This window comes from Eumetopias jubatus, unplaced genomic scaffold (assembly GCF_037043125.1).
Source record: "Eumetopias jubatus isolate StellerSeaLion01/CBP00866 unplaced genomic scaffold, mEumJub1_p1.0 scaffold_1, whole genome shotgun sequence".
Lineage (NCBI taxonomy): Eukaryota > Metazoa > Chordata > Mammalia > Carnivora > Otariidae > Eumetopias > Eumetopias jubatus.
In genome coordinates, this window is record NW_028274807.1 from 148527852 (window position 1) to 148552568 (window position 24717).

Sequence of the window (24717 nt, forward strand, 5' to 3'; positions counted from 1 at the left end):
CTGGCTCCTACCATCCTGGGTGCTTCTGGCACCATTGGCCCCTGCTCCTCCTCCCTTCACTGTCAAGGAGCAAAGAGCACCCCTTTGGACTTACACCACCCACTTCAGATTTCCCCACCAGTGCCCCAGGTAAAAATTGACAATGGGGAACAAATTGATTGACATTTAAGTGAACCCAGGTGAAACATATTCGATCTTTAAACTAATTTAAGTTTGTTGGTTTAATTAAGATAGACATGTCTTTAGAGTTGTCAGCATTAAATATAAAACTTTTATTCTACCAAGGTTTGTTGAAGGTCAACTAAGCTCTTGATCTTTATTGCAATTTGTCAACAAAAAGACTTAAAATGGTGGTTCATTTTGTCGGTCTCAAAGTTTTCATGGGTAATTGTTAAGATAGCTTTCGAAGTCTTTGGTAACCTGAAACCTTAAAGTTTTGCTTGGATTATAAATTGGATTGAATTCATTGGACACCTAGGTTTTTTCCAAATGAAACAAAATACTAAAGCTTTGATTACTGAGCATAGGTTTGTGCTTTTGACTTCTTATTGCAGAGAAGCCGAGGATGCTTGGGTCTATTGATAAACATGTTTTGTGTTTTCTTAAAACATTGCACCATGGAGAAACAGGTCTTTAAAATTATGAAATATATTCATAAATTTGCCAACTAAAGAATTCTAGTGTAACAGACAGTTCACAATCGGTTACTACTTAGTTTCCACCGGAGACAGGCTTCTAAGAAATTCTGCTAAATGTAATTAAGACGATGGAAATAAGGGAAACAACTCTGAATAAAAAAGGTTATAGAAAGTTTATGAAAGGAAATCTTTGGGGAGGAATTTTATATGTGGTCAGGACTGACTAAGATTGAAATGCATGCATTTTAAAAGTACACTGGCATAAGATTGAAATTCTGCTTTTCTCTTAAAAAAAATGTTTTCTTGGATTGTTCGTCTGTTCTTCATTTAAAAAACTGTAAACAAAGTTTTTTTTTTCTCTTTTGGCTGCCTGGAAAACCAAAACTTACGTTTTGTCTTTTTCAGGTCTTTGATTACTTAAAGTTAAAACTTCTCAATATTAAAGGAGCTAAGTTTTGCTAACAACTGTATAACCGTACATATTTGCCCTTGGAATCTCTTATTGCCACCTTAGTTAAATAAATAAGTTTTAAGTTGTGTCATGATCTGTAATACTGTTTAGGCATGTGCTTTATAACTTTGGAGGTTTTTTAACAAACAGTCCCATGATTTAAATTGTAAATGAAGTCTCTTTGACTAATTAGGCTTGTTTATTTCGTATGTTTGTTCAGGTATAAGGCCATCACTCGATATTCTGATTATTGAAGTGTGTAGGTGTCACAGAAATAACCAGATTTCCTTGTCAGCTATATTATAACAAACTGTCAACAGATCTTTAAACATGTCCATTTTCAAGTCTTTTGTCATTTATAGTTATTGTTCTTATTTTCTTGTGAAACATGTTGCATCTTCAAGGAGGTTCATAAAAAGGGCTTTTGATAAATACAGGTATTTGATATCTTTAATACTGTAAAACTAAAATTGGTAAGAATTTCCAGAACTAACTAAAAGGCTGCATTCAAACTGAACAAGCATTAGTAACATGGGACTAAATGAACTGAGGAAGATGATTGTAGTTTTGTGACTCCTGTTTGAAACATTGCTGATTCTCTAAAATTTGCTCTTCCGTATCAAGGAAACTTTCTCTTAAGATATCCATGACTTGCAGAAATATGATAAATATTTCTTTGTGAACAATTTGAATCATTTAACTTTTCTCTCTACCTGAGCCCTCTGAAATTCAGAAACTCTCAGTGAATATTCTTTCTTCCATGGCAATTACAACCATATGCATAAGTTCAGTAAGAATCTGTTCTTGTAACAGGACGCCATTGGAAACATCGGTTATTTTACCAAAGCTTTTTACTAGAATGCCATATTTGAGAGACATGCATGGACTTAGATATGACTATAGATCTTTAAGGAACTAAGACTGACTTCATGAAGCATGAAGCCAATAGAGCCCCTTAGGAATGTTGGCCTGATACCTTGCTTACAGAATTCCTGGCAGCCTTACCTGGTAGGCAAAGAATGTCACTTCCTGGCAGTTGCAGGAAACTCAGGATATTTTTGAGACCTCGAGCAGAGGAATTCACCCAAATCTACAGATATTGCAGGCATGTCTGATGGCAAGCACTTGGCTTGGCTTCTGGCCTAGAGAGGCTACTAAAAGTTCAATCGAGATTCCCTATAGAAGTTCCCACAAAGCAGATTCTAAAAGATTTATATGATCAATCACTATTCTTGGTGAGCTTATGTAAATCCTTAGGCCAAGTTTGTTAAAATTGGACTTTTCTTTTTCCCAAATGAGTTAGTCTTTTTTTTTTTTAAGATTTTATTTATTGGACAGAGAGAGACACAGCGAGAGAGGGAACACAAGCAGGGGGAGTGGGAGAGGGAGAAGCAGGCTTCCTGCGGAGCAGGGAGCCCGATGCGGGGCTCGATCCCAGGACCCTGGGATCATGACCTGAGCCGAAGGCAGACGCTTAACGACTGAGCCACCCAGGCACCTGCAAATGAGTCTTGATTTGGCTACCTATCTTTGATAAAAATGAGGGTGATTATAGTAAGTATCTCAATGACATATCTTTATAGATAGTATATTTTCATACTATTTATCATAAACTAGACTAGATTCTGAATTCTTCTGGTTTCCTCAAATATCTAACTAATGGATACTCAGACTGATGAAGGATAGTTGGAAGACAGGCAGGCAGGAACAAGCCACCCGCACCCCACCCGCCCTAAGAGGAAACCACCCTTAAAAGGATTTTACACTGCCCCGGAAGGAGCCCTCCACCCTTTCCCATATGATAGATAGGTGACAAAAACCTGATTGGATGACAGGTACACGGAGGGTTAATCATATTAAAACAGCCCACACCAGAGAACCCATAAAACTCCTAGACTTAGAAACTCTGGTGGCAACGCACTCGGGTCCCCTCCCTCCTCTGGAGCTTTCTACTATCACTTTGCTATCCCTCAATGAACCTTGCTTTGCTGCCCACCACTCCGTCGGGTCTACCTCTTCATTCCTCGAAGCACTGTGACCAAGAACCACGGGCACCAACAGAGAAAAATACTGTAACAAGACCACATGCTCCCTAAACCTGATCTGACAGTTACTAGCAACCTACCCCATATAAACCCAGGAGACATGGTTTATTTAAAGGATTAGAAGTCTAATACAACAGGGGATTTTAACTCCAAAATGGAAGGGCCCCTACTGGGTCATATTATGTACTCCCACGGTCATAAAATTAGAAGGACATTCCTCATGGGCTCATATATCAAGAATTAAACCTGTACATTCCTCACAGAAATCCTGTGTACCAGCTAACGCACCTTCTTTTTCCTGTGAACCTGTGGAAGACCTCAAACTTCTCTTCAAATGACAACGAAGGACTGGAGGAGAATTTTGGCCAACTATCAAAAGTCTTTTTTATTAGGCTTCTTTTTCTCATAATACTATTAACCTTCTTTTCTTTTCTTTTCTGGTGTCTCCCTACCTGGTGCCAAGACTCCTTCAATGCCATAACTTCAAGCCAACAGATGGTCCTTTCTACTCAAGGAGGTTCAAAGATGTTGTCTACATTGGATTCAGCTGCCTGGCTTTGGTAACTCCTATATGTAAGTTCCCCAGCTGACCAATGTTGACCCATAAGTAGGGACATCTCTACACCCCTATTTAGCAGGAAGAAGTTACAGAAGATAAGACCTTCCACACTCAGCAACCGTAAAGATTTAAAGGTCAAAATTGCTCAGGGGGAAAAATGATGAGAACAAAGTCAAGAAAACTGTAGCTTAAATTAAATCTCCTTACAACCTGTAGCCCACTGATAAATACTTGAGACATGCAGAGTGTGACGTTCCTCAAGGAACTCATGGCTGCCTTCATGTTGATGTTTTGCTAGAGATTAAAAGTAACCTTATCTTGACAACAGCCAGACCTCCAAGGTCCTGTAGACCCTGCTTTCAGTGTACAGAAATTCCTTAGAAACTTACGTTATCTCTACCTCCACCCCTCCACAAACTTAAATGTATATAATCAGTCACTCCTCACAATCACAGATGCCGGTCTTTCTACCCATGGGTCCTGTCCCTGCGCAATAACAAAAACACCTTTTTGTACCAAAAACGCCTTGAGAATTCTCTCTTGACTGTTTGCTCTCAGACCCAAACTTCAAATCACATTACCATCAACTTGTTGCCTGTGTAAGGGAGAAAATTTAATCCTCCTTCCATTCTAGGTTCTTTGAGCTGATCTAAAATTAAAATGATATGAGACAGATTAACAGGAGAGAAACAAAAGTGTAATAACATGTATACTTCCTGTATACATGGAAGAGACCCAGGAACACTGAGTAACTCTCTGAAATGGCAGAAACCATCACCTTAAACACCATCTTCAGCTAAGGATAAAAGAAGATGTTGAGGGTGGGGGTTCAGTTTGGGGAACTTACCAGGAAAAGCACAGTGAACATGGGTAAGGTCGTTATGTAGATTTAAGTCCTTGCTTCGCCACTGAGAAGAGTTCTAGAGATTTAGAGTCATCCCCCTCTTCATGGTACAGTGAGGGACATGCACTTACAAGTTGAGATTTCCCTTATAAATGTCAATGTCTCTCACAAAAGAGTAACTTCTATCTGGTTTTTAGAGGTTCTCCAGTGTTTGCAGTTTCTTAAAAATAATCAGCCTAAAGTAATCCTCATGCCAAAGAGACAGATTTTTGGGTTGGTAAATTCTGCTCCCTTTTGCCTCATCTACCAGCCATCAGGACCCTATGGTCTTCTCCCCTTGGTTCTGCTGTGGGGTCACCAAGACAAGCACAAACCCTCTGAGATTTCAGGGCTTGGATACTGCCCACCCTGGGAAGCATGTTATCTCCCAAAGAACAGAGCTTGAAGTTTGAAGGGATGAGCAGGTTCCTCTGAGATGGAAACTGAAAGCAGGGGCCACCCCCTGGTGAGGTGGAAAGCACCGGTGTGGGAACCTGCCAGGCCTGGCTTCTAGTCCTGCTCCTGCTCTCACCCCACAGTGACCTTGGGTAGGTGGCTTTCCCTCTCAAGCTGGTGTTCCACCCTATAACTTAATTGTGACAGTGTCGGGGGCTGCCATGGGAAGTGATGACAAGGTGACACAGTGCCTACCGCAGAGGGGGTCCCTGGCAAAGAACCACTTCTCCCCTAATTGTGCCAAGAGTCAATGACAAATCCTTGCTGAGAGTTGACCATGTTGGTACTGCTTACAGCAGTGGACAGAGTCCCTGCCCCCATGATGCTCCCGTTTAGAGAGCAGACAAACGTTAAACACATTCCATACACAAGAGGGTAGTGATGAAGTGTGCTCAGCTCTGTGAAGAGGAAATGATGGACTGAGACAGTCAACAGTGTGGGAAACCTAATACAGCTTAGAGGGACAGGGAGTTCCCTATACAGAACCAACTTGCCATCTAGAGAGACAGCCAAGTAGAACATCCTGTTCTCTGCTCCCCTGTCTCCTGGCTAGAGGAACACTTCGGTCTGCCCATCTGGCAGAGAGACAAGACTTTAAGGTCACCTCTCCCCCAACCCCACCAGCCACCCCTAAATACTTCAGCAGAGAGTGGGACAAGCAGGCCTGCATTGTGGGACATCTCTGGGGCTTCCAATATGTCATGAGTGTGTTAAAAAGAAAACCACAGGCCCGGGGCACCCGGGTGGCTCAGTCGGTTGAGTGTCCGATTATTGATTTCAGCTTAGGTCATGATCTCAGGGTCCTGGGATGGAGCCCTGCGTCAGGCTCCGTGCTCAGCAGGGAGCCTGCTTGAGATTCTCTCTCCCTTGTCCTCTGCCCCTCCCCCCCAAGCACGTGTGTGCATGCTCTCTCTCTCAAATAAATAAATCTTTAAAAAAATCATTAAAAAAAAAAGAAGGAAAGAAAAGAAAACCGTAAGCCCCAAGATGGGGACTTAGGCTAGGCAAATCACCAAACTAGAGATTAATACCTAACTTAATTGCAGTTTCAAGCTCCCTGAGAAATAAAGTCTAAACCAGTCAGTTAGGAATTTTGTGGTCAGCATGAATGAGGTAATCTGTCACCTGGGCTCCCCATTCCCCAAAGGAAGATGACATAATCGGCATGATAAGACCCTCTGCCCTTGGGCGCCTGGGTGGCTCAGTTGTTAAGCGTCTGCCTTCAGTTCAGGTCATGATCCCAGGGTCCGGGGATCAAGCCCCACATCAGGCTCCCTGCTCTGCGGGAAGCCTGCTTCTCCCTCTCCCACTCCCCCCTGCTTGTGTTCCTGCTCTCGCTATGTCTCTCTCTGTCAAATAAATAAATAAAAATCTTAAAAAAAAAAAAAAAAGACCCTCTGCCCTTATCGCTAAACTAAGGTTACTTTGCCTGGAACAACCTTTCTTTTCTTTTCCTAATAACTTCTTGCCCCACCCTCCTTCCTATAAAAACCTTTCACTTTGTACAACTCCTCAGAGCATCTCTCAGTTTGCTGGACAGCCTGCTGCCCCATTCAAGAATCACTTCAGAAAGCCAATCAGATCTTCAAACCTACTTGGTTGAATTTTGCTTTTACTAAGGGTCAACCTAAATCTGTCAGGAGGCAATAATTAAGCAAAAGCATTAATTTGGGATCAAAGAATTGCAATTCAGGATACAGAGGTACAGGCAGCAACCAAATCGTGTCCCAGTAGGGAGCAAATGTCCCAGGTTTGCAGAACAAAAGGGAATGCTTATATATGTTGTTTACAAAAATTGTGACTGGTGCTGGTGGCAGAAAGCTGATCTTCACTAGACATAATTCGTTGCTAAGGTTATCACTAAGAAAAGTCCATCATGGTAACAAGCTTCAGGTGCTCATGCAGAGTCCTTGGAGTATTTGTGCTTTGGCTTAATTCAAAAGTTCAGGGTTCCACATGATGAGGACGTGAACAGAAGACGCACGTATGGCTCATCTCTTCAATGGCCTCCTGGCTCCATTTTAAAACCCCTGGCCTCATTTTACTTCACCTTTCACATAAGCAAATTCACCAAGACCAAAACTCTAGATCAGTGATATCCAGTAGTAACATAATGCAACCCACATTGGTAATTTAAAATTTTCTGGTAGTGACTTTTAAAAGTAAAGAGAAAAAGTTAAAATTAATTTTAATAAATATATATTTTTTAAAGATTTTATCTATTTATTTATTTGAGAGAGAGAGAGCGCATGAGAGGGGGGAGGGTCAGAGGGAGCAGCAGACTCCCCGCTGGGCAGGGAGCCCGATGTGGGACTCGATCCCAGGACTCCAGGATCATGACCTGAGCCGAAGGCAGTCGCTTAACCAACTGAGCCACCCAGGCGCCCTTTAATAATTATTTTTTAAACCAAATACCTCCAAAATAGTATTTCAACAGGTAACTAACACAAAATTATTGCATATATATCATATATAATATATTCTACATATTATTATGTATTATTATATATATAATATATATAATATAATAATATATTGCATATATTATTATACAAATATAATGCTACAGTATATTATATATAACGTAATACATATTATACATATATATTATACATTATATTACATTATATATATTATATATTACATATATTATATTCTTTTTCATACTAAGTCTTCAAAAAATCTGGTAAATATTTTACATTTATATCACATTGCAATTGAGACTAGCCAAATTTCAAGTACTTGATCACTAACACGTGGCCAGTGCTAGACCTTGTAATATTGAAACCACGGCTTCCAGGAGACATGGGCCCATCAGCACAGGCTTTGGTCACCTGCCAGAGCTGCTCTAGAACCATACTCGGGGGGCGGGGGGGGCCAGGGGCAGCCAGCACTTACAGCAACTTGTGTGGAATGACAAGGCATTCCCTCGTCCAGGGACATACAGCCAGGCCCGGAGAGGAGCCTCGACCTCCGTCCGCTCTTGCAGTGCCCCCCTCCCCAGGAGTCTGCTCTTGTTCATCTTTCCAACTTGTTCTTTCTCCCCGAAGAATTGACTGTAACTGATCTTTTTTTTTCTCTCTCTCTCTAAGCTTTCACCTGTATTGTTACCTGCAGATACTGCAACCAGATGTCAGAGCCAGTGTGAGGTGATAGAAAGAACATGATCCAGTGTGTCAGAGAAGACAGGTCCCAGTTCCTGCCCATCTTTTACCAGACATCGATAAATGGTGATGAGTACACCCGGCTTTATAGGGTTCTGTGAGGACCACGAGAAATGACAAATGTGGAAATGTCTTGTGAAACCGGGAAGCCCTTTGTAAAGCCAGAAACAACTCCTGGGTTCCACAGCCTCGCCCAGGATCTGCCTCTAAAAAGCTATTACAAACTCACAGTTGTGTTAGACCAGGAGCTCCGTCCCCGGACGAGGTCTAAAGCCCAAGCTTCAGCACCCTTTTCCTGAATAAACTCTGGCTTCAGTTCCGTCTTCTCATTTTTGTAACGTGCTAAGAACACCCAGCTCACAGGTCAACAGGCTGAGGATCAAATGAGCCCCTGGCCATGGCGCGCCTGGCACACGACCACGGAGGGGACCTTGCTGCCTTTCAACCTTCTCAGCCCTGGCCTTGGCCCGCAGTTCATGTTAGAACCACTAGAGGGAGCGCCAAGACTTCCATTTTGAACATGCTTCCACCCACCAGCGACCCCAGCCGCTCTCCCAGAGCCAGGAGGAAAGCCCTTTAGGAAGGAGCTGTGGTTGCCCACCTTGTGCGTGCCTGGAAGGCATCTGTTCTGTGTTCTGTAAGCTCAAGAGAAACAGCCAGACACTGCATGTAGGGAAACTCCTGACCTCGGGGGACTCCCTGCCCACCCACCAACCTACATGCCAAGTGGCCCCAGGTAGGTTACTCCTCTAGCCTCCTCACTTGAGAGGGGGCCGGCACCTGTGGACATGCTTCGTAAACCGTGTCTGAGCTGCCCATGCACGTTGTGGCTGGTCTGTGCATCGTTCCCATTCTATGGGCTGTACCGTGTGGGAATCCCTCATAGAAGAAAAGAGAAGGAAAACTCGCCTGTCAGTGGCCTGACCAAGAAGTTCCCCCCGAACATCACAGATGCTCAGACAAGACCACCCCACAACTGCAAAATTACCAAAACACCCGTCATCCCTGACCAGCATCCCTGCTTCTTTACCAGTGAAGTCTCTCGGCCAACTCCAATCCCGCCCCCCTCGCCACCTCCCAGGCAGAATTTCATAAGATACCCGTCACTGAATGCCTCTGTGTCCTCACAGCCTCTGACCCAGAACTGACCCTGTCTCCTGCATCCCTCCTGAGCCTCATCCATCAGGAGCCCAGATCCTCTATGTCCTTCCCAACTGCCCCTTACGGAGATGCTCCCTCATTCCTCTGGCTCCTCACTGTTGCTCACAGTCTTCAGTCTGCAAGCACTGAGAAAGAATTCCATTCGGACTGACATCAAACTGGGGATATTTGTTTGCTACGGCTGCGAGAACAAAATACCATAGACTGGGGTGGCTTAATCAACGGAATTTATTTCTTACATTTCTGGAGGCTGGAAATCCCAGATCAAGGTGTTGACAGGGTTGGTTTCTCTGGTGTCGATGGTCACCTTCGTGCTGTGCTCTTGCATGGCCTGTCTTCGACATGCACATCCCTGGTGTCTCTTCCCCTTCTTGTATGGACACTGGTCCTGTTGGATCCGGGCCCCACTCTTATGAACTCACTGAACCTTAATTACCTCCTTAAAGATCATATCTCCAAATACAGTCACATTAGAGGTTAGGGCTTTAACATGAATTATGGGGGACGCAAACATTCAGTCCATAACACTTGGATTTTAATTTTTCTCTAAGCACAGTACAAAGGTCATTTGGGAGAGGACCTGGAGAAGACTGTCTGAGAGTTCGAAGTAGAACAGTCCCTGTCACTCAGAAATCCTAAGCCCTGGAGACCCAGGAGAAGGGGCACATTGAACGGCTTCCCCTTCGTGAGGCCTTTAACCCTCTTGACCCTCTGTACAGCTTGGTCCGTCTGCTGGCATGTCCTCATGAGGGGCACGCCTCCACCAAGCCCTCTTAGGAAGAGATTATTCCTTCCTCCGTGTGTCCCCAGCATTCAGATTTCTAGTACTCATGACCCCATTTGGGACCTTCTTGCTTTGAATAATCCTTGATTTGCTGAAGGCCCACCATGTTCCAGGCACCGTGTGAGGTACTTGACCTATGTTGTTGCTAATCCTCATGCCACCCTGCCACGTGGGTTTTATTATCTTGACTTTCACAGGAAGGCAAGTAGACTCAGAGAAATAACTTGTTCGAGGCCACACAGCTTGAAAGTGGCAGGGTCCGCCTTTTAACCAGCACAACATGACTCCAGATAATTGTAGGTCTGCTGGTTCTATATAAAATCGTCATCCAAAGGCTCATCACCCACACATGCCACTCCTTCCTGGGAAATGCAGCTGCGGCAGATGTTTTGGGACACAAAGCCATGAGCTTTGAATGAAACCAGTGAACTGGGAAGAGTCCTGTTCAGGGACAGACAAATTTGTTTGTCAGGGACAGACAAAATTGTCCCTGAGCCTCGCCGTGTCTGCTGATGGGCAGCCCAGCCCGATGCTCCTGACCCTGGGGAGTGCTATGGAGAGGTGGAGCCATGGGGAGGGAAGCAAAAGAGCTGGTTGGGCAGAGGGGAGACAGAGCCTTCCTGCATCCTGATCCTTACCTGTTGTGTAACATTCCCTGAGCTGTCTCTTTTTGCCGCCTCGGACAGTGGAAGGCTGCCCCCGTTCATCTTTGTGTTGCACACAACCAGCCCTGAGAATGAGCTATGGCATCAATAAATACCTGACAAGTGAATGAGTGAGCAGAGTCAGGCAGATGATGCATGGCCTGTGAACAAAAGTGTAATGCAGACAACAGGGCTTACTAATGACTGCTGAACAGTTAACGTGCAAATGATTACTTGTTTGGGAATAAAGGGGCATTTTTGCTTTAGTTTACAATGAGCCTTTAGGACTTCTGCCTCCACCTACTGAGACTGAGAAATAATTCAATGCAAAGGAGACTCCTGGAGAAGAATGACACACATTTTCTTTTCTTTTTTAAAAAAAGATTTTATTTATTCATTTGAGAGAGTGAGCGCGAGTGGGGTGCGGGGCAGAGGGAGAAGCAGAGTCCCCACTGAGCAGAGAGCCCGAACGCTGGCCTAGATCCCGGGACTCCAGAATCATGACCCAAGCTGAAGGCAGACGACCAACCAACTGAGCCACCCAGGTGCCCCCACATTTTCTTTTTTAAAAAAATTTCCAGGGGCGCCTGGGTGGCTCAGCCTGTTAAGCGTCTGCCTTTGGCTCAGGTCATGATCCCAGGGTCCTGGGGTGGAGCCTGCTTCTCCCTCTCCCTCTGCTGCTCCCCCTGCTTGTGCTCTCTCCCGTGTGCTGTCTCTCACTCTCTCAAATAAATAAATCAATTCTTTAAAAAATAAAATAATAAAAATTTAAAAATTGCCAGTATTTTTTCTGGCTTTACAGTGTTATTGACATTCAACATAGTATAAATCTAAGGCGTACAATGTGATGATTTGATACACATATATTGCAAAATGTTCACCACAGTAAGGTTAGGTGATACATCCTTTGCCTCACATAATTACCATTTTGTTGTTGTTGTTATGATGGAACATTAAGAAGCAACTTTCAAGTATATGACACAGTATTGTTAGCTACAATCACCATGCTGTGGATGAACTTATTCATCTTATAACTGAAAGTTTGTACCCTCTAGCCCACATCGCCCCATTTCCCTCACCCCTCAACCCCTGGTAAACACCATTCTACTCTCTGTTTCTCTGAGTTTGATATTTTTAGATTCCACACATAAATGAGATCATACAAGTATTTATCTTTCTTGGACAGACACATTTTCACATATGAATCACAGATGGATTTCATTTACTTTAAAAAAGCATACTAGAGACACCTGGGTGGCTCAGTCGGTTAAGTGACTGCCTTCAGCTCAGGTCATGATCTCAGGGTCCTGGGATCGAGTCCCGCCTCAGACTCCTTGCTCAGCGGGGAGCCTACTTCTTCCTCTGCCTTCTGATCCCCCTGCTTGTGCTCTCTCTGACAAATAAATAAAATATTTAAAAATAAATAAATAAATACAAAAGCTCACTAATCATCACACACACACACACACACACACACACACACACACACACACACACGTGAGCTTCGGAATATAACAAAATGTTGCCTAATCCGCGTCTTAAATGCTCCATATGGAGAAATGTCATAATCCAGGAATTATAGTTATGTTGCTGGATATGCGATTTCACCCAATGTTGGCTTCTTTACAAGAACCCAGACATACACTTAAGCTACAGGACATGTACTAGCTTTGAGGAAATATACCTCTTTGACGTCTTTTGCACGCAAGTTAAATTGACTTGACATCGGAGGTTTACAAAATCTTGGTCATGGATCGAAAAACACTTTTGAAAAGGGGATTTTTAAGTGATTTTTCCATTTAATTCACTCAAAGTGTTGAAAGATATGCCTCCTTGTGGCCAATTCAGATTTGTGGATATTCCAAATTTGTCAGAAGTTAAAGTGCTCACAGTACTGAAACAGCCTGAGGTCTAGTCACCAAGTAGAATGTTGAAGCCTTTGAAGGAAGCCTGGTGTCAGCATGTGGCTCTTTTTAAGCTGAAGTGTTACTGCAGATTCCATCACCAAGAAGGGTACCAACTGAGTAAAATGACTCAGCATCGCTCCCTGGCCACCAAGCGCGCCCTGCTTGCAGCTGTCCCCTGAGAACCCATCAGCATGTCTACAGGATAGCAAACAGTCAGATAAATGTCCTTAGCAGCTGCATGCAAGCCCAAGCCTTTGTTACCTACAAACATGGATCGAAATGTAACTGGGATTTACACAGAACTGATTCTTTGGGCAGCTGGTTCAAACAGAAATAAATATTGATATTCTGTTTTAGAATTGAGATTTGAAGCTGGCTCTGAATAAAATACAGATCAATCTATTATAACAAGATTTTTTTTTTTGCTATAAGAGTAAAAGCCTATAAAAGCACCTAAGAAGAAAGCATTTCACTATAACAACAAGATGATTGTTGTGCAGAAACTCTGCAATCTGGTTTGCCTGTATTCACCTGTGGCCACAACCATAACTTCACAGTGTCCAAGTTTGCAACAAGTGCTGCCGTTTCAGATGCTCCGCATGCTAAGAAATTAGATGGCCAAATGTTTCTTTCACAGCCTTTTCTATCTTTGTACCTCATAACGTACCTTTGAAACAAATGTCAGTCACTTCAGGTGACATTATTGGTCCTGAAGGATTACAGAATGTACCTGAGGTGCCTAAAATCTTGGTTCAAGTCCATCCGACCGAGGAAGTTCATCAGGAGCTAATCTGGAAGCACCGGACGCCAAATCCCACCTTCTGTTTTGTGGTCCAATTACAGTCTTACATTAAACAGTATCCACTCCAGCCCCCAAAGCACAATAGGACCCCATAACACCCTGGCATCCGTTTCTTAGGGTCAAGGGGACCTGACGCAGTCGTCCAGACTAGTGCAAGCCTACCACTGGATTTGCCCCTCTACATTTGTACTTCACTATGAAGTTTTTGTTATGTTTTGAACGACTGTATTCGAAATAAAGAAGATTCTCCTGGACGTGTGAGTTTGTCTGTCACTGCTATAGTCACTGATGCCACATACAAGGTTACGCTGTAGATGAGCATATACACGGGCAACTGGCGGACCTGAGAGCTTTTTTTTTTTTAAAGATTTTATTTATTTACCTGACAGAGAGAGAGCAGGGGGAGAAACAGAGGGAGAAGGAGAAGCAGACTCCCCGCTGAGCAAGGAGCCTGACTCGGGGCTCAATCCCAGGACCCTGGGATCATGACCTGAGCCAAAGGCAGACGCTTAACCGGCTGAGCCACCCAGGTGCCCCAACAGCTTATTTTCAAAAGCTGGTCAATGATGGGGACCCAGCAGCTCTACTTTATTGCCCCTGGGTATTGAGCTCTAGATCATCTCTAAATCTCTAAGGCAGCAAAAGAAATAACTGCTTTGGGTGCCTGGGTGGCTCAGTTGGTTAAGCAACTGCCTTCGGCTCAGGTCATGATCCTGGAGTCCCAGGATCGAGTCCCGCATCGGGCTCCCTGCTCAGCGAGGAGCCTGCTTCTCCCTCTAACCCTCCCCGCTCTCATGTACTCTCTCTCTCCCTCTCATTCTCACTCTCTCAAAATAAATAAATAAATCTTTAAAAAAAAAAAAGAAACAACTGCTTTAAGGGCATTGCTTGTGAAAGACAGCTATTTTATATATATATAATATATATATTATACTATATATTATATATATATGTATATATATTTTTTTCCTAAAGCAGACCCTCCAGAACATTAGAAAGCAATATAAAGACATTCTAGGAATTAATTTGAATTCCTTATGTGGTTCAAAGGGCTAAAATGGAAATATTTTTATAACTCCAGCTGGCAGTTCATTTGTTCATTTTCTATTATTCTCCGTTAGTAAGTTCTACATGATTGGGAACACACACCATGTTTGAAGGGAGCAAAGTGGAATTTTTTAATATTTCCAAGAAAATAACTTAATGATGCCTAAAAATGTTTTATCCAAAATGCTCCTGGAGCTCTTTGCCAGGTCATTACCTTTGTACCAAAGAGGAATGTTTTTTGTCCCTGTTGAGCAGAAACTATGAAACAAGCCTAAGAAATTGCAACCAGTGGTATTAAAATGTAAACATTGGGGCAGAGGGAACAACTAATTAGTATTTATTTTGTCTAACTTTACTCCTTTCTAACTTCTTAATTTCCTACGTCTGGTACTTCTCTTTTGGGGGAGAAGAACGAGGAACCTCCTTCTGCTTCTGAAACCTTCTGGTCTGATGGAACTGACTTGTTGGCAGCAAAACGGTCCCTGCCTCCTCGCTTGTTCCTAAATCAGCCTGATCTTTCACCGATTCTGTGCACGCTCCATTAGCCAAATCACCCTCTCTCGCCTGCAGTCCACCCCCTCCATGGCCTTCTCCCTGCCGACATTCAGAATCAGGAAGTTCAAGTCCTGCCCCAGCCCTTTTCCAGCTGGTGGCCGAGGACCTGTTGCTCCTGTCTCCTCATCTGAAAATGTGAAGGTGAAGATCAAAAGGAGACCTTAGAGGTGATGTACCTAGCCCAGTGCCTGGCCCGGAGAAGCACCTGACACGCACCTGCTCCTTCCCTTGCATTCTGGCAGCTTTCCCTCGCGTCCACTCAGCCACTGGCGTATTTTTCTGAAGATGTCACTCTTCTCCTATTCCTCCCTGACCCCAGGTTTTAAGCACAAGACACAGCTCCGTGGTCTGATTAAGAGCAGAGACAATGGTTTCTCAACCTTTTTTCCATTGTCATCCTCCGTGGAGGTCTTTTTAGACATTATATTCTTAATCACCTCTCATGAAATTTCTACAACATAGATACGTTATCTGTTTACGGACTGTGTGTGTATCTGCACTGTAGACACAAAGCGCAAGAATCAATTGTCACCCCCGGGAAGCAATGTCACACACACACACACACACACACACACACACACACACACACCAAGAATGCGTGGCACAGACCAGGAAACCTAAAGGCTAAATTCAAGTTCTGGCTCTGCCACGTACAGGCTGTGTGGTCTTGAGCAAGTCCCATCACCTCTTCCCTCAGTGTCCTCAACTGTACGTGTCACGGGTACTTCTGGGGCCACTGGGTTACATGAGTGCACGTGCCCAGAGGACTTAGCTCACTGCCTAGCACATCTGCTGTGCAGAGTAAAGGTTTGCTGGGCTTACCCCCAGTGCCCCCCTCAGCTTGTAGTATAAAGTGGGAACACACTAGCCTGGCCTTCAAGGCATAATCGTATCCCCATTTTCCTTTGCTGTGTCTCTCCCACAGAGCTTTATTCAAACCAAGTCTCCAGTCCTCACCTGCCTTGTGTGTCCGTGTACATCACTGCCAAGCTGTCCCCACCAACCCCAAGGCCTCTCTTGCCTAGAAGCCCGCCCGGCACCCCTCACCCCTCCACCCAACAGAAACCAGGCTACGGTAGGCAGTTACTGGCTCAACCGGAGGAGAAACCAAGGGCGACAAGGACTTACAAGCAAGTGTGGGGAAGACAATTCTTATCCTTCACTGGCTTTTGCCGGTGTTCCCAGACTCTCATCTGTAAGGCGTCTCAGAGGTCCCGTCTGGGTCACCAGAAACTGTCAGGGAGGAAAAATAATTTTCCCTCTACCCTTCTAAGTTCTAAGCTGAGGCTGTTGTCATAAAGACAGATTGCCAAAAGAAACACAAAAAGGTTTTTAACACGTATGTGTCATACATACATGGGAGGTACGCAGAGAAAAATAAGTGCCTCCTCAGGGTGGATTAGAATTCAGGCTTAAATACCAGCCTCGTAGGGAAAGGGTGGGGAGGGGTATTCCTCTTAGAGAGTAAATGATTTGTAGGAAAGATGAACAGGTCCATAGAAGAACAGATGGGAGGTATGTTGGTTTGTGACCAAGTGTGTCTAGGTGTGGTGGGGACTTCTAGTTCCTTCTCTCGTGACCAACATCAATACTCCCTGGTTCTTGAAACTCCCCGGGGGGGGATGATCTGTGACAACCAAGCTCCTTTTGGAGGCTCTGTCTTGAGACAGATAGGGAAGAGTTCGGAGAAATCTCCCCCTGTATTTGCTATTTCTCGAGGGCTTGCAGCTCAAAATAATGGATATACCCAAGTGGCTTATTTGGTGCTGGCGTATTCCGTTACCCTTCACTAGGAACAGCTCAAAGGGTGAAGCCAAAGGGGCTGTGAAAATGAGGGATGGAGACCGGCCCAAGGCAGCACAGCTTGGGAGCACTTGGGAAGGAGGAACAGGGGTCCAGGGAGGAGAAGTTCCCCAGGGCAGAACCTGAGGGGCCTCAACCAAGGTCTGCAGACGTGGGGCCCGAGTGGGAAGGTTGCTGCGCTCCCCCGTCTCTCAGAGTGCACTGAGAATGCAGAGCCCCAGCTGCCCTTTCCTTGGTCCATTTCTCAGGGTGGTGTTTGCAGCCTGAGGGATGAGGTAATGTCTCCCTCGGGGCCATTGAGCAGCTTGCTCACTGCTGGCTATAAAATGGTGTGCTCCTCAAGCTCACGGTTCCTCTCTCGTCATGCGGCCTCCTTCGTGTGCAAGCGTCCATCTGGGTCCACCACGCACGTCGTTCTGGAATTTGGGAGGTCAGGGAACTGGCACAAGCGTGGCACTTGCTGGGCTGCGAGTCACAGTCCTGTCTGCTTCCAGGTCCTATGGGACAGTGGAAGCAGGCTTGTTAGCTTCAAGGAAGTGAAATCAAAGCCAGGCCTGCCAGCCTGGTGAGCTGGGAAGGGAAAAGCAGCCCACACATGCACTTGGGGTGGGGTGGGGGGGTTGGTTAGAACAGGTTGGGATGTCCAAAGGGGTGGGATCACGCCAAGGCCATGTTCACAAGCCTGGGACTGAAACTCACAGTGAGGAGAAACCCTGGAGGGTTTAGGCGGGCAGTTCGCACTTTGGAAAGAGTTCTCTGGCTTCCGGATGGAGGAGAATGGTCAATGGGGTAAATGGCAAGAGGTATGAAGGGCACAGATGGGCACTGGAGGTTACTCAGGCCCTGGCTGGAGACAAAGATGGGGAATCAGAGCACAGAGGTGGTGACTGACGAGGCAGTGGGCGAGGTTGTCCAGGAAGACAGGACAGCTGATGAGGATAACAGGGCAGTGGATGAGGTTGCCCAGGAAGACGGTGCCGTGGGCAAGGTTGTCCAGAAAGTCTGTGTGACTGGGAGACAGAGCGTCTTGGCAGGGTCCCAGAGAGGAGCACTCAGAGAAGCAGGAAGGGTGTCTCAGGCAGGCAAAGGGAGGCTGAAGCAGCTGGCCCCGCTGGGTGGGCCCTGGGACAGGTGGCTATGGGGTAGAGATGAGGAAGGGGTGCTGCAGGCTCCCGGCCAGAGGAAGGGAAACCGGCCGCAGACTTCCTCAAATGCCAGCAGGTCGCCCAGCCCGAGACACTGCAGTCCCACCCACAGCTCTGTCCTGGCCGCCAGGATGGAGGAGGAGACCCGGGGGGGAGCGCGCAAGACAGCCCTGCCCACGGGCAGACAAAGCTCCGAGAGCCACAGCAGTGCTGGCGAGCAGGCTGCAAGACGGGCAGCGAGGAGCCAGGAAGGCCTTGGAGGAGTCCCTGAGCCTCTAGTAAACGTGTGCCGGGGGTGCTAGACCCGGGATAGGCCCCAGGAGAGGGAGCCATCAGAAGCAGTGTTTGCCTTGTGGCTCAGCCAGGCAGGCAAGGAGGTGGTGGGAAGGCAGTGAGGTCATGGCGGTGGAGGTTCGAGCCGCAGAGAGGGAGCAAGCTGGCTGGGGCAGGGAGCAGGGGCTCGGCCTGGAGGAGTCAGAAGCAGCGCGGGCTTGGGGAGACAGCGGGGAATGAGCCTGAGCCAGTTTGTGGGTGAAGCCTGTGCCCGGAAGACATGGACCTTCGGCTTGACCAGAGGTATAGGGAAGTCGCTAAACGCCTTGGAGGAGGGAGGTGAGGAGTAAAACATTCGGAAGCACCTACCAGGTGCCAGGTACTCACTAAGTGCTTTCTGTGCCAACGCATCTCAAAATCCATGTGCTGATCAATCTCCTAAGAATTTCATCAAAATGCAGAGTTTCATTCAGTGGCGGAGCCCCAGAGGCTGCATTTCTAGTAAGCTCCCAGTGCCTGGGACTGTCCTTTGAAGAGAGAAGCTGTAGTTCATTTAATCTGCACCCCAATGCAGCCCGGTGAGTGCTGTGGGCCCCTTTTTACAGGCAGGAAAACTGAGGTTCAGTGGGCGTTAGTGGCTCCTGAGAACTGCATTGCTCCCTGGCCTCCCCCGAATGGAGCAAATAACACAGCCTCCACAACCTCGCGTCCTCCAAGCCGTGGTGGGTCTGCTCCCCGCCCCCACCCCACCTCCACCCCAGCTCCGTCCTCCAGGTTTGTGAATTCAAACCTTCCTGCCATCCGATGGCCTCCAGCCTGGAGCTTCTGAGCCTGACTGAGGCAACATCTAAAGATAGTCTACCTCACAGGAAACCCCCTACTATTGGCTAACTTAGCAAATAAAGATGCCCTCAGAGGGAGGGAAAGGGAAATACTCTGTGACAGAGACAGAGACAGTGGGACCAGGTGGCTGACTGTCACGTCTGGAGGTTTCCTTCCCAGGCCCGGCCCAGGTAGGAGCAGAGAACTTGCCAGCACCTGTGGGTTTGCGGGGCGGGGCGTGGTCAGAGGTCACGGGGGGTACGGATGCTGGTTTGCTTTCCACGCTAACAAGAGAGACCGTTTTCCCAAAGCTGTTGCAGCCTAATGTCCAAGGGGCTTGAGGGGTGGCGGGCAGTGGGTGATTAGACCATCTTTGATCCACTCGACACGGGATATGATTAGAAGCAACAGTAATTACATGTTAGGGGCATGGAGAATGTTCACTTCTCTGAGTGCTCCTCTCTGCATCTGGATGATCGTGAGGATTTAGTAACTTCTTAAAGTGAGAAATAGTATCAAAGTTACTATTTTGTTTAAAAAGAGTTCTTATTCTTTTGGAGACTCATACTTACCTGCTTATGGGTGAAATGGTATGACACCTGGATTTATTTTGAAATAATCTGGTAGGACATGGAATGGGGAATAGATGAAATCGTGACCATGAGTTGCTAATTGAAGCTGTGTGGTGTGCACCTGGGGATGCTCTCTGCTTTTATTTATGTCTGAAAATTTTATAATAAAAATGGTTTAATAGAACACTTGCATCTTAAATGTAAATATAATGACACTTAATATAAATATAAAAACACGCAGAACAATTGCACGGGAAAAGACAGAAAGCTAGCTGTGGTTGATTCTGGGAAATTGGATGGTAGCTCGTTCGCTTCTATGTTGTTTTTCCTTTTCTTTCCATGCTTTTTTTGTGCCACCTACATTTGTTGCAAAGAGCACCTATTGCATTTACAATGACAACTATTTTAATGAATAAATTGCCAACACAAATTCGATGTCCACTATTAACATATGCTGTTACAATCATTGTGAGGACACGGGCTCAGAAGGTTTGTGTCGTGGGAAAACAGTCTCAGAAATTCAGAGTGGACACACACGTGGGTGCATGAGAGGAGGAACTACATGGAGGACCCAGGCGAGGACTGACCGGGCCTCTCATTTCTCCTTGCTTGACCTTTATCTGGCCATCTCAGCCTGACAGATTCCGCAGTCTCTGCTCTGTAGGTTCTCAGCTGAGCTCAGAGAAAAGCCAGGGAGTTTTAGGATTTCCCCTCCCCCAAGAAAGTTCATTTTCTTTTTCAAATACTTTTTAAAATGCATCCATGCTGTGGGAGATGTAGATACACACACACCACTGTTCGTGACGGTGTTATCCACAGCGGTCCTGGGCCGAAAGCCACCCAGGTGTGCATCAACAGTGGAAAAGACCACCGTGGAACGCTCACACGACGCCCACCTGTTCACCAATGGCAGTGAGCAGACACCAGCCACAGCAGTAGAGTGGATGAGATCCTTCCAGAAACGCTGGGAAGAACATACAGATACATGCAAAATTGGTCCCTAACCACGGGGCGGTTATCAAGCACGTCTCCACCAGACACAGGTTCTATTCCTGCAAACAAGATTATTGCACTGCTATCAGTCTCCTGAACTTACAGAGCTGTATATGGGCCAGAAAATGAAAGGGGGAGGTAGCCCTGAAGGTTGTGCTAGCCAGGGCAACCAGTAATTTCCCCCCTCTTTCAAAGTCTTATAATTCTCCTACAGTTCCTTAGCGTGGAATTTGAGGACCCTCTGTTCACCTCTCTTCTGTCTTCTCGGCTCCTGCTCTCTGCATCTTTTCCTGAATCCTCCACACAGACTAAACTCGACTTCCATGAAGACTCCAGGAGCATGCCGGCCCCTTCTAACCCCATCATCCTCACTTCCTTCTGTTTCTAGTATATTCCTTCACACCCCCTCTGCGGAGCCTTGATCCCGGGAAACATCCCTGTACTCAGACCCTCCAGTGCCTTTGGCTTCAATACCCCCACCCCCGCTTCCCACCTCCACATTTGTCTACCTGGAAGAAACACTCAGCTTTAAGACTCAGCTTAAATGATCCAATCCTTGGGTTTCCCCTAAGGGAAATATTTTCTTGTATTCTGTTACTGAACATTAACAGCAACTTAAAGACTGTATCTTAGCCATTTTTACCTCCACCGAATGGAGCACAGAGCCTAGTGTTGGGGAAATAAAATTAAAAATAAGATCTCCAACCCAGAAAAACCTCTCACAGAGCTAATAGAGAAAGAAAACACCTTTATTATTAACTTGGCATGAAACCAGAATGTGATGCCCATCTCGGGCAATCTGCTAAGAGATTGCAGAGATGGGGGGAAAAAATCTCACCGTTTTACACAGCCAAGCAGATACAGTCCCTAACGTGAGAGACACATACCTAGTCCTTACTCGAGAGAACTCAACAGTCACACACAGTCATCCTAACTTTACCATGGTAACTGGGGTGACCATCTGTGTTAGCTGATGGGCTTCATCCCGAGAAGAAATAGACTCATATCTTTATGACGGGACCTATTTTTGTAACTTGGAGCGAGGCACCCACCCATGTTAGGCTCCTACCCTTCCACAGAAACTGGGTGACAGGGGCACTAATTCTTTTTTTTTTTTTTTAAGATTTTATTTATTTGAGAGAGAGAGAATGCAAGCAGGGGGAGTGGGAGAGGGAGAGGCAGACTCCCCGCTGAGCAGGGAGCCTGATGCGGGGCTCAATCTCAGGGCCCCGGGATCATGACCTGAGCTGAAGGCAGATGCTTAACCCACTGAGCCACCCAGGCGCCCCAAGGGCGCTGATTCTTGATGTTTACTTTTCAAAGAGAAGGCCCCCAGGTCCTTGAGAAAGATTCCTGGGTCATAAAGCTGACAAAAGAGGTGATCACATTTTCAAAAGGACACATACCTACATTTCAGAGAGGAGAATGTACTTCCAGTGACAAGTTTTCTAAAGCAAGCATCCTAGGAAGGAGGTGGCAAAAGAGACTCTCTTCCCTTACTTTCAAGGGGGAGAAGTAAACCTCTTATGCATTATTTTTATTTGTCCTTACACAGGCATATGGTTAAGATACATAACAGATATTGGCTTAGTTAATAATTAATTTAAAATCCACCTCTTCCTCAATTACTAGACAAAAGTCCTAAAGCATTTCCTTTCAGAACCTCACAGTGGGGCAGAAATAAGAAAATGGCATAGTGTACTTGAAAGAGGAAACGAGAGGGAGACGCGTCAAACCCAGAACCACAGCGGCTTCGGTAAAAGGGCGGCTCACCGAGCAGTCTCAGGGTTGTTTTCTCCTGCTGCTGGTCTTGGAGGGGCGTCCGTGTGGCCGGTCCAAACGCTGGTGGGTGGGTGAGGCCGTGTTGTTTCAGGTGGGCTGCTTGCTGACGTAGAGAGGGCCACTCAGGTCACCTGCACAGGGGAGGGGCTGCAAGGTGTAAAATGTGCTCTTAGAGCTCCTCTGTGTGCAATTCGGGTCCCCTCCATCTGCCCTTCTTCTGCCTTCTCATCCTCACTTCTCCCTGCATCCCACAGGGTGTCTCAGAAAGTTAGCTGTCCCTGTAAATGGGAAAACCATCAGGACCTGGTAAGACTCCGGCGCCCAAACAGCAGGGGGTGTAGGCTTGGGCCCAGACCCAAAAGCCTCCCATCCAGGGCAAAGTGAAGCTCAAGACTTGTTAGGACCACAGTCAACTGACCCAGCTCTCTGTCTCCAAACAGAACCCCACCTGGATGCTGGCAGGCTGTGAGCCCAGAAGATTCATGTTCATGAGCCGCCACTTCTCTTGACACTAGGCCATGCTCTCCCTGACCCAGGACTCACGTTGTGCTTGAGTTTGGTTCTTGTTGGAAACTTAAGTGTGCCAGAGCTGGCCAGGCCCTTAGGGACCGTCTGGTCCAATGCTTTCATTTCACATATGAAGAAACTGAGGCAGAGCCAGAGTGAGCTGCCCAGGGTCTCCAAGCCGTCTGTGGGCTATGTGGGCCCCTGTGAAGCACACGGCTCAGAAAAGCATCACCCTATTTTTTGTTAACTTTTTGTTTTAACTCCAGTATGGTTACCATACAGTGTTATATGAATTTCGGGTGTACCATATAGTGATTCAACAATTGCATACTTTACTCCATGCTCATCATGAGAAGGGTACTGCGTCACCATATATTTGAAGGCAGGAAATAAGCTGACCCTACAGCCTTCAGCCTCTTCTTCTCCAGAGAAAAAGATTCCAAATTTCTTCACCAGCATTGATGAGAGCTAGATTCTGGGGGTCTGGCAGTGAGGATCCCCTAGTCCTGGCTGGAGAGGTGAATATCCACCCCCCACCTTCATCTCCCGACTTCCTGCCTTTCCCCTCAGGGTCAGACCTTGTGGGTTCTGAGTCCAGAGGGGAAAAATGCAGAACAAGTGTTCAGGCTGGCATCACGGGTCATATTCTTTCCAGGGGGTGTTGAGTCTGCTATTTCTCAGTTCTAGATCTAGAGAAGTGGTCTGCGATAAGCTGCAGACTTCTGCTCCAAGAGGGAGAGCCTGGCGCTGTGCAGTGAGCGTGGCTCTATGGAGAGGCTCATATGGGCTGAAATTCTGGCTCTGTTGCTCCTTAGACGAGTTTCCCAGATCTCTCAGAGCTGCTGTTGGTTCAGTCATACAAGAAGGACAACCATTCTCATGGGCGGTTGTCGAGGGAATGAAATAGGGTCTTGTGTATGGAGCGGGGCACTCATGGGGCACCCGAGAATGGTAGCTTCCTCTCCTTCCACACTGGGCTTTCCGAGGATAGCTTCAGGCTCTGGAACATTCTCAGCACGGTGGCACCCCCATGCAGAATGCTGGGGTCAGGGCTCAAGCAATCTTTACCATCCTCTAATTTCCTTTGCAAAAGAAAAACATTCAACCACACTTTTCTTGGCATTAGAAACCAACAGAACCTCAAACCTGGTCTTCACTCAGGGGTCTAAAAAGCCATAAGCAGAGAGCAACGAGGGAAAAACAAACCAACACAAAACAAAAAAAGGATGCACTGGGTCTAGCAGACAGTAAGCAGGATGTGAAGCCAAAAGATGGGGGAAGCAGCCCAAAAAGGATGTGGGACAGAAGAGGAAAGTGGACCCAGCCCGCTTAAATGAAAAGGGAAGTAGAGAACAGGGAAGCTGATTGGAAACAATGGGTAAATGGCGACCCAAAAAAAGTTGAAATATTAATGAGCAGGCCTGAGAAAAGGAAGTGGGCCAGCAGGATCGGAGACGGGAGACGAGCGAGTGAGTTGATTGGGCAGGTTCATTTCTACCGGAGTATGCAACCCACGTGCACTCAAAGCTCTACTTCTGGGCTCAGCTCAAACTCTTGCAGTTCAACAGCATTTAGTAAACCTTGACTGAGGGGACGGGAGGCTGAGGAGACCTGAGAACAGCAGCCTGGAGCGGTTTCTGTTCTTGCCACAGCCCTCAACTCATCCAGCACGCATCTCTCCTCTCTAATCCCCATCTGTATGAGACCCAGCTGAGGAGGCCCTG

The 24717-nt window shown here is 46.3% G+C and overlaps 1 protein-coding gene and 2 long non-coding RNA genes across 4 annotated transcripts in view; 2 read left to right on the forward strand and 1 right to left on the reverse strand.

Moving 5' to 3' along the window:
* On the forward strand, nt 1-10913 carry LOC114212200 (uncharacterized). The gene is made up of 3 exons (XR_003609918.1): nt 1-129; nt 3598-3707; nt 8125-10913. It is a non-coding gene; the product is annotated as an uncharacterized LOC114212200 (long non-coding RNA).
* Nucleotides 9568-22552, reverse strand: LOC114212201 (uncharacterized). Of its 2 annotated transcripts, none has more exons than XR_003609921.2 (4): nt 22478-22552; nt 18705-18844; nt 16225-17396; nt 9568-12178 (listed from the first exon to the last, which is right to left on the reverse strand). It is a non-coding gene; the product is annotated as an uncharacterized LOC114212201 (long non-coding RNA). The 2 variants fall into 2 exon arrangements; XR_003609920.2 differs by lacking the exon at nt 22478-22552 and adding an exon at nt 19108-19303.
* Nucleotides 19225-24717, forward strand: part of CX3CR1 (C-X3-C motif chemokine receptor 1) — a 12142-nt gene continuing 6649 nt past the window's right edge. Inside the window, exon 1 of the mRNA XM_028106967.2 lies at nt 19225-19330. The gene's annotated coding sequence lies outside the window, so the exon portion shown is untranslated. The remainder of the gene's footprint in view (nt 19331-24717) is intronic.